Source organism: Salmo trutta, chromosome 12, assembly GCF_901001165.1.
Source record: "Salmo trutta chromosome 12, fSalTru1.1, whole genome shotgun sequence".
Classification (NCBI taxonomy): domain Eukaryota; kingdom Metazoa; phylum Chordata; class Actinopteri; order Salmoniformes; family Salmonidae; genus Salmo; species Salmo trutta.
Genome location: NC_042968.1, coordinates 54638417 through 54657857, shown reverse-complemented (window position 1 = coordinate 54657857; position 19441 = coordinate 54638417). Strand labels below are relative to the sequence as shown.

Below are 19441 nucleotides of genomic sequence, written 5' to 3'. Positions count from 1 at the left end.
AGCCATCAAGCCCATGCCATTTCCTCACGTAGTATTGATTATATATAAATATAAAGTGGAGTTTGGATGTGGGCAGCCATTTCATTTTTCCATGGATGCTTTTTTATTGCCTCAATACAGTCATGCTCTCACAAACAGAAAATGTTTATTTTTTTGAATATGTCATGTTTGGAGGAGAACTTCCTCAATGAAAATAAGACCCATTGCGCGAATATAAACATTTTCTGTTTGTGAGAGCATGACTGTATTGAGGCAATAGAAAATGTCCATGGGAAAATTAAATGGCTGCTCACATCCAAACTCCACTTAGTTTGCATCTCTCCAGCATGAAGATGCTTGGAAATGGTCCAATATACTGTGAGGCCTTTCCTGCTCGGCTGTGCAATTGAGCCCCGAGGCTTATAGTAAGTGCTTGATATAGTGGAGAACTCTCAATATGAGGTCTTCAGTACTTTGGGTAGAGAACCCTAAAGATCTGGCAGTCCACTTTCTTGGTGTCCAGCCACTTCCCACACAGGAAGATGGTGATGTCGTTGGCCGTGTTGGTGACCTCCACACAGTCCAGCTGGGACTGAGTCCAGCAACTCCAGCAGGAAGCGGTCCGTCTGGCCACGCTCAAACAGGTCGCGGAACTTCTGCCGCAGCAGTTGGAGCCATAGATGCTGATGAAGACGTTGGCATCGGTGCCCACCCCCTTCTCATTGCTCGTGATGGTCTCCGGGCCTTGTTTGCGAAGCACTCGATGGTCACGAATTCGTCCCTCTTCAGGGAGAGCGGGATCAGGGCGTTGCAGATGAATATGATCCTGGATCAGGAGGGATATGAAAGGAGTGATTCTCTCTTCCACAAGACGGAGAACTTGTGAGTTTCCACACAATATATTTCTAGCTGCAGGGTTTTCTACCCTACCGAATAAGCACCAGATGGTTGATATACAGTACATGGGGTCAGGCTAGGGGTCATTCACCTGTTGTTTAGCTCTTTCTCTATGAAGACGACGTCCTCCACATGCCAGAATGCCTCTCCTTTCACCTCCTCCCCATCCTTGGCAGTGTGGCCCAGGCAGATGCCAGCAATGTCACCCAGCTGTATGGAGGAGAACTTCCTCTGAATGAAAATAAGACCCATTGCGCGAAAAGCAGTAAAGAATATTACAAGCTTCATTAAATACGTTTTGCAAAAATTTGATCTGAAACAAATAGGTGTGGATTTGATTTTATGAGCTCTTTTCATGCCTGGCGATGTCTGAGTTTATTACTACTAGTGATTGAATTCCATAAGAGCAGAGTATACTGTTGAGCCTGACTCATCAGTCTGTAAAAGAGCTCTTAGTGCCAAGTGAGATCATTCTAAGGCTGGCTGGCATAACAGAAAAAAAGAAGAGAAAAACCCTCCAACCCAATCATTTCTGCTTATTCTTTACACAAACACAAGCCCAAGAGCAGCGTACCGCAAGAACCTCTTTTTCTTTGAGTTCTCCATCACAATTTATTTTGATTGCCCCTTCTTTCCTCTCCAGTGCGATCCAGATGGTCTCTGCGTCATCTGTAATCATTTCATATTCTTTCAAACAAAAGTACAGACACAATGCCTTAGCTTGGCCCTGGGGGGACCAAATTCTCTTGAACAGTCCATTAGGCAAACGTAGGTCATTAGTACAGTCAGTGTCCAGCCCTTGCATAACCCCAATGTTGGACATTTTTGTTGCAGACCTGATTCAACTAATCAAGGGCTTAGAAGGCTAGGACAAAAATGTGCAACTGGGGTTACGGGAGGACTGGATTGCAACAGGATAGGATTCAAAGTAGATTACAGTACACTATTGTAATTTCATTATGATCTGATTGGAACACTGTAAAGACAAGAGCCAGGAATTCTTCCTGACTGCATAGGCTTACCAGGAGAAATGCTTGGCCCTGCTAAAGAGAACTCAGGCTTGTGTGCAACTGATCTTTACCGGTCTTCTCGTTGAGGTCTAGGATGCCGTTGTTGGCGCAGGCCAACTCCCTCGTGATCTGACCATCGTCCTCATTCTTGGCCAACCAGCGGTCGCATGGGAAACGGAACGTCTTGTCCAGGGCCTCATCCTTTACATCAATGTATTCTATGTGCAACCCTGGAGCAGGCCTTGATCATGACATATCAGTAGAGTAACTGACTTTGTTTATCACGTCTGTCTATTTCATACCCTATATCATAAAAACGACCTAGTTCAGTCGGTGCATAAATACACAATGCAGATTTAGGTACAGAGGGAAGGGCGTACAGCTCCCTGCCACCCAGCACCTCTATTACCAGGCAGTTTTAGAGGAAGTCCCTAAACATTGTCAAAGACTCCAGTCACCCAAGTCATAGACTGTTCTCTCCGCTACCGCACGGCAAGTGGTACCGATGCACCAAGTCTGGAACCAACAGGACCCTGAACATCTTCTACCCCCAAGCCATAAGACTGCTAAATAGTTAGGCTGGTTAACTATTTAACTAAATCGGCATTGACCCTTTTTGCACTAACTCTTTTGACTCATCACATACGCTGCAGCTCCTGTTTTATCTATCCTGTTGCCTAGTCACAGTATCCCTACCTACTGTATATGTACATATCTACCTCGTACCCCTGCACATCGACTCGGTACTGATGCCCTGTGTATATAGCCAAGTTATTACCTCGTACCCCTGCACATGGACTCGGTACTGATGCCCTGTGTATATAGCCAAGTTATCATTATTCATTGTGTACTTATTCCTTGTGTGATTATTTTTCTATTATTTCTCTTTTTATTTCTGCTTTGTTGAGAAGGGCCCGTAAGTCAGCATTTCACTGTTCATCTACACTTGTTGTTTACGAGGCATGTGACATAACATTTGATAGAACCAATAGGTATGCAGGTTTCTTATTTTGCTGTGATTGCAATTGGTTCCCCTCCCGGTCATGGCATCATATTCCTGATGACTGATTGGCTGACCTGAGTTGTCGTGCCACACCCGGACCTTGGAGAGCTCCCCGATGTGGAGCACGTCAGGGAAAGGGATCACCTCGGTCTGCTTGTGATCAAACTTGTTGGATTTCAGAGCCAGGGTCACGGCTCTCCCTAAACACAATGATCCACACGTTGGCGTCAGTGCCTGCACCTGTGGAGAGAGAGGGAGGAGAGTCCCCAACTTCTATGAAAAGCTGCAGTGATTTTTGTGGCTGACTAGGCTCCGAACCCGGGTCTCATGGGCACCACAAGACTGTGTTAACTCTCTGAGCTTAAGACCATGCAAACTGAATCACCTTTTACACTTTTACAAACCTAAATGCCTGCCTTTTAAATGCTCAACTTACCATCAGCTGAAACTACAGCCTTCATAAAAATCTATTCACCAATAACCATTCCCCATCGCCAGACGATAACAGATTATATAAACCTAATTTCACCCCAAAGGTCTCTGTAAACCTTCCCCATTAGCCACTAACATTCTGCCTTTCAAGACATCACTTCACCATCTGTCAGACATCCTTGAAAATTTATAAAATCACTCAAATATTTACTTCCATAGACTGCCTTTCAAATAGTCCCCTATTAACAACCAACCAACTACCTTATCAAATTAAATCCCTGTCACATGAGTCCATGTGACTCATGTGCTTGCATGTTTGTGTGTGTGTGTGTGCATGTGTGACTCACATGTCTTTAACTTATGTGCGTGTGTGTAATGTTGAGATCGCAGTCAGTGCTTCTCTGATGCGGTGTGTGTGAAAGCTCTGCTCATTATCCCCCCCCCCCCCCCCCCCACACACACAGGGGCTCGGTGGGAAGATGAGGGCCATGTCTTCAGTAACACTGGCAGCCAAGGGCAGAATGAGGAGCTTTTTGAAGTGAGCTCAGACACCTAGCACCTCTATCGTGTCAATCAGCAGCCTTCCTCTGCTCTGCGGTGGAAAACTGTACTGCTAAGGAGCAAAGCCCAGCAACATCTTTCAGAGGAGTATCTCATTCATTAGCCTATATGAGTCTAAACGGAATGTCGCATTCCATCTCTGCTGCAGGGTCACGTCTCTCCAAGCAGAAGAGAGGCTCCGCTGTGCCACAGAGATAAAGTCAATCAGGAGGATATACTGTAACAAACATCCCAGCTAGTTAGGAACAAGACTTAAGCTGGATCTGGGGCAGTGTATAATAAATGGTGTCGATTTGCAGTGCAAGATAGAGAGTGAGGGACAGTGTGATTACAGAACATTTATGTAAATGTGGTTCAGGGAGCTACAGTAAATGACTAGGCTTTAGTTCAGTGGGATAATGTAGTCTTGAGATTGATACCTGGGCCTTTATTCATAAAGTGACTCGGAGTAGGATTGCTTTTCTAGGATCAGGTCCCCCCTGCCCATTTATTATAATCTTTAAAGGCAAAAATGATCCTAGATCAGTATGCTTTATGAATACAGGCCCTGGTCACTCACATGAACATGATGGACTTTAATGAGGACTGTAGAATGTGTTGTTTGCCTGTGCACAGACTGACTGACCCACCTCCGATGTCGCTGGTCTTGACCTGGATGATGTAGGTGGTGCTCTCCACCATCTCCTCCTCGTCCACCACGGCAGCCATCTCACATATCATGGTCCTCTTGGGCCCTTTGGTCTTAGACAGCCATTCCTCACAGGGGAACTCCGACACATCCTCTGTGGTTAGGTTATGCATGATCATCTTGGGGAAATTATAATTCATAATAATTATTAATTAGTCAAAGTCATTTACCCTTATTTGACTAGGTGTGAGGTAAGGTGGCTGACACATTGACAAATTCGTCACAGCAACAACCTTTTCACAAATTTCGAGTGCATTTTTAAGTGGATTTGCATATTAAAGTGAATGGGAGTCCGTGCCTTTGCAACTGCTGTAATTCTATTAGGATAAAGCATCAATCAACTCTATGTTGTCAGGATAAGGCAATACCTGTGTACAGGACTAATCTGAAGGATAATTCTATTATCTGTAGGACAATACCAGACAAACATCAACAAAGATCAACCATAATCCATAGAGGTAAAATGCAAAAATATACATATGCAAATATACAGTCAGGTCCATAATTATTGGCACCCTTGATAAATATGAGCAAAAAAGAATGCATAAAATAAATACAAATACTGAGCTATATTGTATGCAAAAAAAAATTGCCACTTTATTATTTTATACTAATACAATTGCTCAGAGAAATAGATTTGGTTTAACAAGCAACTTAAAAAAAGATCTCAAAAAGATAGGGGTTAAAATGATTGGCACCCCTGTTTTCAATACTTTAGCACCCTCCCTTTGCGAGGTTAACAACACTGAGCCTTTAAAAAAATATATTTTATGTGATTGGAAAACACTTTGGGAGGGATCTTAGACCATTCTTCCCTACAGAATCTTTCCAGATCCTTGATATCCTTAATCTGCTCTTATGGACTGCCCTCTTACATTCAAACCACAGGTTTTCAATGTGGTTCAAGTCGGGAGACTGAGATGGCCATTGAAAAATGTAGATTTTGTGGTAAATTAACCATTTATTTCTATGGATGCTTGGGGTTATTGTCTTGCTGGAAGATCCACTTGCTGCTAAATATCAGCCTCCTGGCAGAGGCAACCAGGTTTTTTGCTGAAATGTCCTGGTACTTGGTAATGTTCATGATGCCGTTGACCTCAACAAGGAACAGTTGAAGCAAAATAGCCCCATAACATCAAAGATCCACCACCATATTTTACCGTAGATTTGAGGTACTTTTCTGCAAATGCTTCTGATTTTCAATATGGTTGCCTCTGCCAGGAGGCTGATACTTGGCAGCAAATGGATCTTCCAGCAAGACAATAACTCCAAGCACTAAGCAAAATCCACAAAGAAGTTGTTAATTAACCACAAAATGGTTTGAATTGAAGAGGGCAGACAGAGGATATCAAGTATCTGGAAAGATTCTGTATGGAATAATGGTCTAAGATCCCTCCCAAAGTGTTTTCCAATCACATAAAACATTTTAGAAAAAGGCTCAGTGTCGTTATCCTCGCAAGGGGAGAGTGCTAGAATATTGAAAACGGGTGGCAATAATTTTGACCCCAATTCTTTGAGATTTTTCTTCATTGCTTGTTAAACAAAATATTTGTCTCTGGGCAATTGTGATAGTATAAAATAACAATTTCCCACGTTTTTGGAGCATACAATATAGCTCAGTATTTGTATTATTTATTTTATAGTTTTTTTGCTCATATTTATCAAGACTGCCAATAATGATGGACCTGACAGTATATGTAAATACTGTGCATTATGAGCATATCCCTCTTCCCCTCACCTCTCCCAGTGTGTTTGACCACTTGTCATGGACAGGGTGTAACTGTAGAAAGTACCCTACTGTAAAAACCCAAGGCTCCGGTAGCCCAACCTGCATTAACTACCATCAATATATTCATTTGAGTGAGATTAGCATGCTGGCTGTGTGGCCATGTGAATAAACAGGCCCGGCGTATGTAATCCAGAACGTTAGCACACATCTGTTTGGGATGCTGCACAGCTACTGGGTCAGTCCAAGGACATGGCCCAGCCACGTACCGACACGGCTGGGTATGAGCCTTGACTGCTAGTGTTTCGCTAGTCTACAGGCAGGCTGGGTGATATGGAAAGTACATGGAGGGGTTGTTACTGCATAGGAAATGCCTGTGGTAAGGTAAGGTCTTGGCATCGAAGTGAATTTGGGGCCAGCGTTCATATTGTTCTGACAGGGGGAAGCCATCCGCCAGTTCGATATTGACCATCAAATAGAACTGGAACACAATTATGTCTCACTGAGAAACCTCAAAATGTAGGAGAATTGTTGTATTGCAATTCTTAGTGCATGTACTACTTCTGTCAACAACCAATACATATCACAAATAATTGGTATGGTAATACATTGAGACAATTAGCAATGCCCCTGTGATGTCACATCATAAAATATAAAGGAAGGTGAGTGTTGTCATATTTCATGACAGGGTTATACAATACAATTCAACTTTGTCCAATGTCTTTTTGCTGTCCTGTGTTATTCACAACCCCCTTGACACCACGTAAAACAGTACATGTTTAGTGTCCCCATTAGGATAAAGCATTGTGCTTCTGCTATTGCTCATTACTGAGCCTGTGTCTGGGGAGAACAGATTCAGCCCAGTGTCTGCAGCCTGCCTGCTCCAACCCCACACTGACTGAAATGGGTCAATACACTCACGTGCCATTCAATGAAGCTCACCCCAGACGAACTCTTACCCCTACCGTGCAGAGCTGTGTGAGCGTGTCTGTCTGGTGTGTATGGCTGAATTATGCAGTGACCTATCGCCTGCAGGTAAAGATCTCTGTGTGTGTGTGTGTGTGTGTGTGTGTGTGTGTGTGTGTGTGTGTGTGTGTGTGTGTGTGTGTGTGTGTGTGTGTGTGTGTGTGTGTGTGTGTGTGTGTGTGTGTGTGTGAGAGAGAGCAAGTGTGTAAGAGAGAAAGTCAGAGGGATGTTGGGGATTGAGCAACCCTGTGACCTAAGACTTAGGGCTCGATTAAATCCGTAGCACTGAAGACCTGTGCTACAGCTCAATACAAAAATACAAATGTAAAGGCAATGTTCCTGCGTTAGTGGAGACTGCATTCACCATTCGCCCAAACGCTGCATATGTCGGCTCAATCAGAAATTACTTATAAAATGTCAATCGCGCTAGAGCGCTGAACTTCAGCGATACGGATTGAATCGAGCCCTTACATGCATCAATACCTCACCCATGTCTCTCCCTTTCTCGCTCACATGCGTTGGCCACTTAGTTAATAACACCTGTTATTATCGTATTAAATTACACCTGTTACTATCGTTCATATTCCATTCACGCAGGTCAATGTGCACTATATGGCCAAATTAGTGGATTCGGCTATTTCAGCCACATGCGTTGCTGACAGGTGTATAAAATCGAAAAACATTGGCAATAGAATGGCCCGTATTGAAGAGCTCAGTGACCTTCAACGTGGCACCGTCATAGGATGCCACCTTTCAAACAAGTCACTTTGTCAAATTTCTGCCCTGCTATAGCTGGAAAAGCATTCTCCGGAGTGATGAATCCCGCTTCACCATCTGGCAGTCCGACGGACAAATCAGGGTTTGGCGGATGCCAGGAAAACGCTACCTGCCCCAATGCATAGTGCTAACTGTAAAGTTTGGTGGAGGAGGAATAATGGTCTGGGGCTGTTTTTCATGGTTTGGGCTAGGCCCGTTAGTTCCAGTGAAGGGAAATCTTAATGCTACAGCATACAATTCAATTCTAGACAATTTTGTGCTTCCAACTTTGTGGCAACAGTTTGGGGAAGGTCCTTTTCTGTTTCAGCATGACAATACCCCTGTGCACAAAGCGAGGTCCATGCAGAAATGTTTTGTCGAGATCGGTGTGGAAGAACTTGACTGGCCTGCACAGAGCCCTGACCTCAACCCCATCGAACACCTCTGGGATGAATTGGAAAGCCGACTGCGAGCCAGGCCTAATCGCCCAACATCAGTACCCAACCTCACTAATGCTCGTGGCTGAATGGAAGCAAGTCCCTGCAGCAATGTTCCAACTAGAGGTCGACCGATTAATCGCCATGGCCGATTAATTAGGGCCGATTTCAAGTTTTCATAACAATTAATTTATCATCGAATCACAGCCTACTTCGCCAAACGGGTGATGATTTAACAAGCGCATTCGTGAAAAAAGCACTGTCGTTGAACCAATGTACCTAACCATAAACATCAATGCCTTTCTTAAAATCAATACACAAGTATATGTTTTTAAACCTGCATATTTAGTTAAAAGAAATTCATGTTAGCAGGCAATATTAACTAGGGAAATTGTGTCACTTCTCTTGCGTTCTGTGCAAGCAGAGTCAGGGTATAGACAGCAGCTTGGGCTGCCTGGCTCGTTGCGAACTGTGTGAAAACCATTTCTTCCTAACAAAGACCATAATTCATTTGCCAGAATTGTACATAATTATGACATAACAGTGAAGGTTGTGCAATGTAACAGCAATATTTAGACTTAGGGATGCCACCCATTCGATAAAATACGGAACGGTTCTGTATTTCACTGAAAGAATAAAAGTTTTGTTTTCTAAATGATAGTTTCCGGATTTGACCTTATTAATGACCTAAGGCTCATATTTCTGTGTGTTTGTTATATTCTAATTAAGTCTATGATTTGATATTCGATAGAGCAGTCTGACTGAGCGGTGGTAGACAGCAGTAGGCTCGTAAGCATTCATTCAAACAGCACTTTCATGCGTTTGCCAGCAGCTCTTCGCAATGCTTGAAGCACAGCGCTGTTCATGACTTCAAGCCTATCAACTCCCGAGATTAGGCTGGCAATACTATAGTGCCTATAAGAACATCCAATAGTCAAAGGTATATGAAATACAAATGGTATAGAGAGAAATAGTCCTATAATAACTACAACCTAAAATACACATACTTTGATCATGTGTAACATCACTAGATTTAGGCTACTACATGATACTTGAATTTGCCCTATATCCATCGTGAGGTTGCTACAACCTAGCCTACAAATGAACGTTTATAATGTAGGTGCACAGGTTGAGAGACAAATTGGAGAAATCAAGGTGACAGACAGTGAGTGACACATTCAATAGCGCCTTGCACACTCTTGCCTTTATGTGATGTGCATTCTGACTAAGTGATAGCAAACTTGGCTGCCCGCTGCAAGTTGAGGAGAGACACACACAGACACACACACACCCCCTCCGCACGCTGCTCCTAATCTGCAGTTGTTTTGAAGTGAGAATGTGTAGGGAGGGATTTTGCCAACATATATTTAGGCATATTAAAACACATCCGTTTTTTCCGACCACAAGTATTATCTGATCCGATTATCAACTGTCAATTTACGAATACGATTATGAGTATGGCCATGTCGGCACAGCCCTAGTACCTTAAAACTCAACTCTGGACCTCGAAGCCAGTTCCATTTTTGTATTGCTCCCCTCTAATCAGGGCCTGATTTAGACCCGGGACACCAGTGTGCAATTAATTATCATGCAGAACAGAAAACCAGAAGGCTCTGGACCTTGTAGGATAAGAGTTGAATACCCCTGCTGGTAGCTGATCTGGGGTGTAATCATTAGTCCAAACAGCTCCAAAATGTTCTGTTTTGCAAGGAAAACCAGAGTTTCTATTGGACAAATCCAGGTCCTTCCCCGGTTAGTTCCGTTTGTGAAATGTTTTGCAACAGAATCGGCAGAATGAATACACCCCTGATCACCCACACACAGTTCAATTAAATAGCAGTCACATACAACGTCCTCACTATGCACATAGCGGACTACAGTCAACTCCATTGTGAAGGAAGTTTATGATGAACTTCACCAACAGAGTGGAGCAGAGGCCAGGGTTTGTGTAATCTAGCTCCGACTACATCGATTCGCCCAAGGTCAATACTCCCCCAAAAATATCATGAAATGACTACATTGTACCTATGTTTGTCCTCTGTAGTTGCGTGCCTTTCTTTGTTTACTGAAATCTATACTTTTTCAATAAACATTAATAAAATACAACCACTGACTTTTTGCTCATTTCTGTTTCTCAAATGGAAATTTAGCGTGTCAATTGAATCTCCGATGACGTTTGTAGGCTATAAAATTATTGTAAAAAAAATAAGTATTTCTTTGATTTCTATCTCGTTATTTATTAGTATCTCAGGATAGAAAATATGCCAGGTTAATAAAGTTATCTGCCAAATTCGATGTTTATAGCATACCACCCTGCATCCCACTGCTATGCTGGCTTGACACTGTAGCTAAGCAGGGTTGGTCCCTAGATGGGAGACTAGATGCTGCTGGAAGTGGTGTTGGAGGGCCAGTATGAGGCAAATTGAAAGGACATATAGCCAAGACAACAAGAACACATTTTTATAAATAACTCGACCATTCAAGGGCAGGCAAAGACTGGAAGTAGTTATGCGGCATTACTAAGACTAACGAATTAGATCAGGATTAACTTATCTCGATGACGTCAGCTAACTGACAAAAAAGCTAGGGGTAAACAAACTGACATAAGTTTAACGAGACAGCTTTACTATCTTTACTGTCAGTGTTAGCAGGTCAGGTAACAAACTAAGAGTGGCAAAATAAGGATCATGCAAGTAATTTCTTGTTGTGACAGCCATGTATGCTAGTATCGACACGTGAGGCTGCTGAAAACGTTTACTGAAACGACAAAAAGGTGGATGCCGCCGAAGTTAGGCTAATTACTAACGGGAGTGCCCTACCATGCTGTCTACACCAGGCATGCGCATGTTGATTTTGTCAATCCACACCAGACGTGATCAGGACAGGCTGGTTGAAATATCAAAACTAACTCTGAACCAAATATATTAATTTGGGGACAGGTCGAAAAGCATTAAACATTCATGGCAGTTTAGCTTGCTGTTGCAAGCTAATTTGTCCCAGGATATAAACATTGGGTTGCTATTTTACCTGAAATGCACAAAATCCTCTACTATTGACAATGAATCCACAGATAAAAGGGTAAACCGAGTTAGTTTCTAGTAATCTCTCCTCCTTCAGTTTTCTTCTTTGGACTTTATATGGCGGTTGGCAACCAACTTTAAGGTGCATTACCACAACCAACTGGACTGGAGTGTGGACCTCAGTTCACCCATGTGGGTATATGCTCCTAAAAACCAATGAGGAGATGGGAGAGGCAGGACTTTCAGCGCATCAAGCGTCACAAATAGAACCAAGTTCTATTTTAGCGCCTGGCTATGCAGACGTGCGAGCAGTGTGGATGCAATGATTGAATAATGTATGTGTAAATGTATTTTGCAATGCTCGGGCACGTAACGCGAGCGGTGTGGTCAGCATGGTACACGGCTGTACCATACTCGAGGGAGTGGTCACATTAAACCACACCAGAAAACAGAGAAAGGAACACAACTACAGAGGACAAACATGGGTACAGGGTAGGGGTTTCATGATTTCAATTTTTGACTTGGGTGTATTTATGTAGTCGGAGCTAGATTCCACAAAGCTTGGTCTCTCGTTCTCTCTCTCGGTGAAATCATAAACTTCCTTCACCATGGAGTGGAGTTTAGTCCGCTACTTTGCTAGTTGCATACAGTGAGGGAAAAAAGTATTTGATCCCCTGCTGATTTTGTACGTTTGCCCACTGACAAAGAAATGATCAGTCTATAATTTTAATGGTAGGTTTATTTGAACAGTGAGAGACAGAACAACAACGAAAAAATCCAGAAAAACGAATGTCAAAAATGTTATAAATTGATTTGCATTTTAATAGGGGAAATAAGTATTTGACCCCCTCTCAATCAGAAAGATTTCTGGCTCCCAGGTGTCTTTTATACAGGTAACGAGCTGAGATTAGGAGCACACTCTTAAAGGGAGTGCTCCTAATCTCAGTTTGTTACCTGTATAAAATACACCTGTCCACAGAAGCAATCAATCAGATTCCAAACTCTCCACCATGCCCATGACCAAAGAGCTCTCCAAGGATGTCAAGGACAAGATTGTAGACCTACACAAGGCTGGAATGGGCTACAAGACCATCGCCAAGCAGCTTGATGAGAAGGTGACAACAGTTGGTGCGATTATTCGCAAATGGAAGAAACACAAAAGAACTGTCAATCTCCCTCGGCCTGGGGCTCCATGCAAGATCTCACCTCGTGGAGTTGCAATGATCATGAGAACGGCGAGGAATCAGCCCAGAACTACACGGGAGGATCTTGTCAATGATCTCAAGGCAGCTGGGACCATAGTCACCAAGAAAACATTTGGTTACACACCACGCCGTGAAGGACTGAAATCCTGCAGCGCCAGCAAGGTCCCCCTGCTCAAGAAAGCACATATACATGCCCATCTGAAGTTTGCCAATGAACATCTGAATGATTCAGAGGACAACTGGGTGAAAGTGTTGTGGTCAGATGAGGCCAAAATGGAGCTCTTTGGCATCAACTCAACTCGCCGTATTTGGAGGAGGAATGCTGCCTATGACCCCAAGAACACCATCCCCACCGTCAAACATGGAGGTGGAAACATTATGCTTTGGGGGTGTTTTTCTGCTAAGGGGACAGGACAACTTCACCGCATCAAAGGGACGATGGACCGTCAAATCTTGGGTGAGAACCTCCTTCCCTCAGCCAGGGCATTGAAAATGGGTCGTGGATGGGTATTCCAGCATGACAATGACCCAAAACACACGGCCAAGGCAACAAAGGAGTGGCTCAAGAAGAAGCACATTAAGGTCCTGGAGTGGCCTAGCCAGTCTCCAAACCTTAATCCCATAGAAAATCTGTGGAGGGAGCTGAAGGTTCGAGTTGCCAAACATCAGCCTCGAAACCTTAATGACTTGGAGAAGATCTGCAAAGAGGAGTGGGACAAAATCCCTCCTGAGATGTGTGCAAACCTGGTGGCCAACTACAAGAAACGTCTGACCTCTGATTGCCAACAAGCGTTTTGCCACCAAGTACTAAGTCATGTTTTGCAGAGGGGTCAAATACTTATTTCCCTCATTAAAATGCAAATCAATTTATAACATTTTTGACATTCGTTTTTCTGGATTTTTTCGTTGTTGTTCTGTCTCTCACTGTTCAAATAAACCTACCATTAAAATTATAGACTGATCATTTCTTTGTCAGTGGGCAAACGTACAAAATCAGGAGGGGATCAAATACTTTTTTCCTATCTCCTCCTCTCACCCTTTCCCTTTGCTTGTGGACTTTAGTGCACAACACAACAGCTGTCTTTGACCAGGCGCAAAAACCTCTGTGTCGCAAGGATCTGTACACAATTCCTAGAAGCTGAAAATGTCCCACTAGACATGTCACCCATTGAGCAGGCTTGGGATGCTCTGTATCGATGTGTATGACAGCATGATCCAGTTCCAGCCAATATCCAGCAACTTCGCACAGCCATTGAGGTGGAGTGGGACAACATTCCATAGGCCACAAACAACAGCCTGATCAGCTCTATGTGAAGGAGATGTGTCGTGTCGCGCTGCATGAGGCAAATGGTGGTCACACTAGATACGGACTGGTTTTCCGATACACGCCCCTACCTTTTTTTAAGGTATCTGTGACCAACAGATGCATATCTGTATTCTCAGTCATGTGAAATCCATAGATTAGGGCCTAATGAATTCATTTCAATTGACAGATTTTTTTATATGAACTGTAACTCAGAAAAATATTAGAAAATTGTTCCATGTTGCACTTATATTTTTGTTCAGTGTAGTATAGTTTTATCTAAAAAGGATAACTTATCTATGTTCAACTATTTTTTCCCCCCGAAATTCACTGAGTAGGATGGTCCTCCCCTTCCTCCTATGAGGAGCCTCCACTGACTGTATGGTACTGTATTATATTCTTACTGTAAACATGGAGCAATTACTGCTCAGAAAGGTCAAAGACAAACACTGTGTTGTATTGAGCCGGTAAACTGTGACATGTTGTCAGTGCTGACCTTATCCAGGAACCAGTCAGGTAGGCTACCAGAGCCGTCGATACGAGTCTTCATCTTCCTCAGGGGAGCAATGTCATCAACCTCCAGGGTGAACATGTCCTCCTGACCCCGCTCAATCCTAAAGACAACCAGAGTGTGAGCACAATGCTTTATGGGAGTCTTTTAAACTGTAAACACACCACTAGTCCACATCACATGCACTGTGAACTACAGTAAATACAACTATTCAAATATAGTTTTTTATGTGGATGAATGTGGAATAGAATTGCAGTTTGGTCGTTTCAAAACCACTTTATGTTGGCTAATTGGGGTGTGTTTATTTGGGTGTGTTAAATTTATGCATTTATTGAAGTGTGAACATTTGGTCATTTGGGTGAACTTTTGGGTCAGGTGTGTTTGATAGCGTTTAATCAGTGTGTTTGGTTGCCTGTGAACGTTTGGTCAGGTGTGAGAAATTGGTCAGGTGTGTGTTTGGTCAGGGTCAGGTGTGTGTGTGGTACTGTACCTGTCCTCATTGTTCTGCAGCGAGATCCCCTCTGTAGTGACACAGACAGGTAGATATGGGTGTCTGCTCTTGCATTCAGAACATCTACCGTCACCACCGTCACCTCATAGATGATCTGACAATAACAGACAGACAATGATTAATAATCAGTCAATTAATCAATCACTCAATCAAATTAAACAATTCATATTTCTTTAATTGATGAGATAACATATGCTGCCAGTTAAACCAAACAGATAAATCAACCAAACAAATCAATGTGACAAAAAGTACATGTTAAGACATTTCCTTGTAGGGGAGAGTGGGGTAAGTTGAGCCACCCTTGATTCTAGGAAACCATTCAAAAAATGAATCATGTGACCAAATATTTAGCAAGAGGTCATCGTTTCATGGAGTGTGAAGGAAGAAGGAAGAGAACCGATTTTCACCAAGTCAAATGAATGTATTGTGTTAGAAGTATCACGATGCTTGTATCTAAACCAAAGTAGATACTTTTAAGATTGTTCTATACATCAGTCTTCATAAGCTTCAATATGAGGACATTAACCTAGCATGAAAGTACATCCTTGTAGCTGAGTGAGCTAATATAGTAAAAATGTTTGTATTGGGGTAAGTTGTGCCAATGGCCATGGGGTAAGTTCAGTCAATGGTTGAGCCAATGGCAAGTTGAGCAAATTGAAGGGCTTTCTTCCCAGGCGTAATACAAGGCATTATTGCGGGGATATGAGGGAACACCGGCCTATGCTATAAGTGTAAAAAAATAAAAAAAATAAAAAAAATAAGTACAAAGTGTTTAAGTGTAAGCCTGTGTTAAAAGATGCTAAAAATGATTAAAAGACAAATATAGATTATGTTTGGGAAATAAAAATAGACATGGTTTTAAAATGTGTGGGTAATATTCTGGCCCTCGCTTCATATTCGTCGCCAAACCCACTGGCTCCAGGTCATCTATAAGTCTTTGCTAGGTAAAGCCCCGCCTTATCTCAGCTCACTGGTCACCATAGCAGCACCGACCCGTAGCACGCGCTCCAGCAGGTATATTTCACGCATCACCCTCAAAGCCAACTCCTCCTTTGGCTGCCTTTCCATCCAGTTCTCTGCTGCCAATGACTGGAACGAATTGCAAAAATCTCTGAAGCTGGAGACTCATATCTCCCTCACTAACTTTAAGCATCAGCTGTTAGAGCAGCGTACAGATCATTGCACCTGTACATAGCCCATCTGTAAATAGCCCACCCAACTACCTCATCCCCATATTGTTATTATTTATTTTGCTCCTTTGCACCCCAGTATCTCTACTTGCACATTCATATTCTGCACATCTATCACTCCAGTGTTTAATTGCTAAATTGTAATTATTTTGCCACTATGGCCTATTTATTGCCTTACCTCCCTAATCTTACTTCATTTTCACACATTGTATATAGACTGTTCTATTGTGTTATTGACTGTACGTTTGTTTATTCCATGTGTAACTCTGTATTGTTTGTGTCGCACTGCTTTGCTTTATCTTGGCCAGGTCGCAGTTGTAAATGAGAACTTGTTCTTAACTGGCCTACCTGGTTAAATAAAGGTGAAATATATATATTTTCTTTTTAAATACCAGAAATTATTCAGACCCTTTCCCCATATTTTGTTACGTTACAGCCTTGTTCTAAAATGGATTAACATTTTTGCAAATGTATAAAATAATAACAACCTTATTTACATAAGTATTCAGACCCTTTCCTATAAGACTCAAAATTGAGCTCAGGCTCATCCTGTTTCCATAACCAGCACTTACACAGGAAAACGTATTTGACCCCGTTGGTTGGCATGGCAACAGCTTGCTCATCAACCAGCTAGAAGCTCTCAGGAGAGGCCCCGTCTGAGCTATAGGGAGGGCATGGAGAAACCACATCCATCAGCATATGTGTTGTGACCCTTGCACTCGATGAAGACTTCTGAGTCTAAACGCTGTTTGCGTAACATGGTACAGGAATAAAGCACTCATTGTAGCAGCATTAAACTGTGTGCGGGCATTTTCTTTCTTTATCTACAGTATATTTTGTGCACCACCACTTTTCTTTGGGATATGAATATTCTGTATGCTTAATGTCATGTGACCCATACCTCCACCTTCCTGATCTCTCCCACGTCAACGCCATGCGACTCGAAGGACTCCAGAGACCCAGAATCGAAGCACCTCTTCCCCCCTCAGGCAGGTCCAGCCACAGCCTCTCCGTCTGGGTGTGGTTTGGTCCCATGGTGACCACATAGACCTTGCTGCTGGTACTGGCATCCTTCTCTGCCCCTGTTGAGATGGTGAAGTGGTATGGCATGACCGCAAAGACACAAGGTAATGTGTTTTGACTGTATGTATATGCGTGTACAGTTGTTTCTCCAAACCCTGCCTCTACAAAGTGTAATGTGAATAAATACTTATTTCTGAAGTGCTCAATCAGCTTATTGCAATGTATGCAACTGGTAAAATGCAGTATTCTTTCACAAGTCTTTATGTGCTTGTGTGTGTGGGTTTATATTGGCAGTATTGTGTTGATTTATTGGTGCTCTTCTTCTGGATGTCCTCATTCGTATTACTCTTCATGATCAGGGCTGAGCTCTTCTTCCTGCCTTGGAACGTCTCCCTCTACCCCTCATAACCCTGTGAGAATACACAGGTCAGGTCACACACACTCTGTCAGGGTTCTGTGTGCTCACACACATGCGTACGCACTCACACACACTGACACACTCTCTTGTTGTGATGTGTGTTTTGTCCTATATTTATATTGTATTTATTTTACATTTTTAATCCCAGGCCCCTGTCCTCGCAGGAGGCCTTTTGCCTTTTGGTAGGCCGTCATTGTAAATAAGAATTTGTTCTTAACTGATTTTCCTAGTAGAAGTATAGTTCACACATACATTGGTGTATACACACTGGCACACAAACACAGTACCTTGACATAGAACATTCTCTCGATGCATCTGTCCTCTCTTTTCCTGGACAACTAGCGCTCCTACATCGAACACTAAGACCTCCTCCAGATCCTCATCAACCACCTCTACGTAGTCCAGGTACCAATCAGCACTCACCATGCTGTTGTCATGGCGAATCTTAATTCTAAACACCTGGTACAGGTCCACCGCCTCTTTGGAAAATGTATCCACCTGCCGCCCCAGGTAGCCTAGTGGTTAGAATGATCCAAAAAGACACATGAATTTGTATTTTCCTTCTATATTGCCTTAATATCACTGTACAATGATTGTATAAGAACATCACTACCTTTTATGTTGTGATGCAAAAGCCAATAAACCTACTCAAGTACAAATAATATACAGAAATGACAGAAAGTCATGGATATGGTGTGTTGTTCTTCTCTTACCGCTCCCCTCTCAAACTTGTTCTGAGTTTGTGTTCACCCGTGCCGCCCAGGTCTCCGTAGATGGTGAGGAAAACGTTGGCATCCGTGCCCGCGTTGTAAACGTCACCCGTCATCACAGACACATTGTAGGTGGACACAGATAACATAAAACACAGACTGAGATAACCCACAGACAGAAAGCATAATAATGGGCTGAAGTGTCCAAATGGGAACAAATTCCCAACACCGTGTGACTGCAGCGGAGAAAGACATCAATTTCGAGCAGAGAACTGCCACATCATTTACCTGTCAGACAAAAAAAAGGCAGGCAGACAAAGAATCTGACAAACGAAAAGGCACATTCTGCTGTAATGGCCAGCCTCCGGTGTGTATGTATGTGCATGTGTGTGTACTTTCCACTGAGTCTTCCTCCTCAGTGTGTGTGTGTGTGTGTGTGTGTGTGTGTGTGTGTGTGTGTGTGTGTGTGTGTGTGTGTGTGTGTGTGTGTGTGTGTGTGTGTGTGTGTGTGTGTGTGTGTGTGTGTGTGTACATGTGTGTGTGCGTATGTGTTCGCTTGTGTATGTACTCTCCAGTGCATCTTCCACCTCAATTTCGTTGACTTTCAGGGTTCCGTCTCGTAGTAGTTTCTCCGTTATGATGTCAGAAGGTACTAATTCTCTCACTGTCTCTCCGTCATCCTCTGGCTTGGCCAGCCAGCACTCACAAGAGAAGATGATAGTCTCCGACCCCTAGAGAGACACAGAGCAGCAATACGACTGAAAACACACCAGATCTCTCCGTGAGGAGAAGAGCACCACCTTGTGACTAGAAATTGTATTGTTTTGATTTATAATATGACGTCATCCATATCTTTTTACTGAAGGCGGGTGTAGGATTGCTCTGACCTTTGACACTGGACTAAGATCAGTTTTGTGCATTTTCCCCAATATGGTTAAGGTTAGGATTTGTGAAGGGTAAGCTTATCCTATATCTGTAGCTGAGTAAGTAGCCTTTCTCCTGTGTATCCTTCTCTTCCTCACCGCGATCCTAAAAATGCTCGCAATAATCATTGACTGTGAGCGATTTCACAGCGCAAGCTTTTTAAAACGACAC

The 19441-nt window shown here is 43.0% G+C and overlaps 1 pseudogene; it reads right to left on the bottom strand.

Annotated features, from left to right (window-relative positions):
- Window positions 1–445: 445 nt before the first annotated feature.
- Window positions 446–19441, bottom strand: part of LOC115202574 (lipoxygenase homology domain-containing protein 1-like) — a 64963-nt pseudogene continuing 45967 nt past the window's right edge.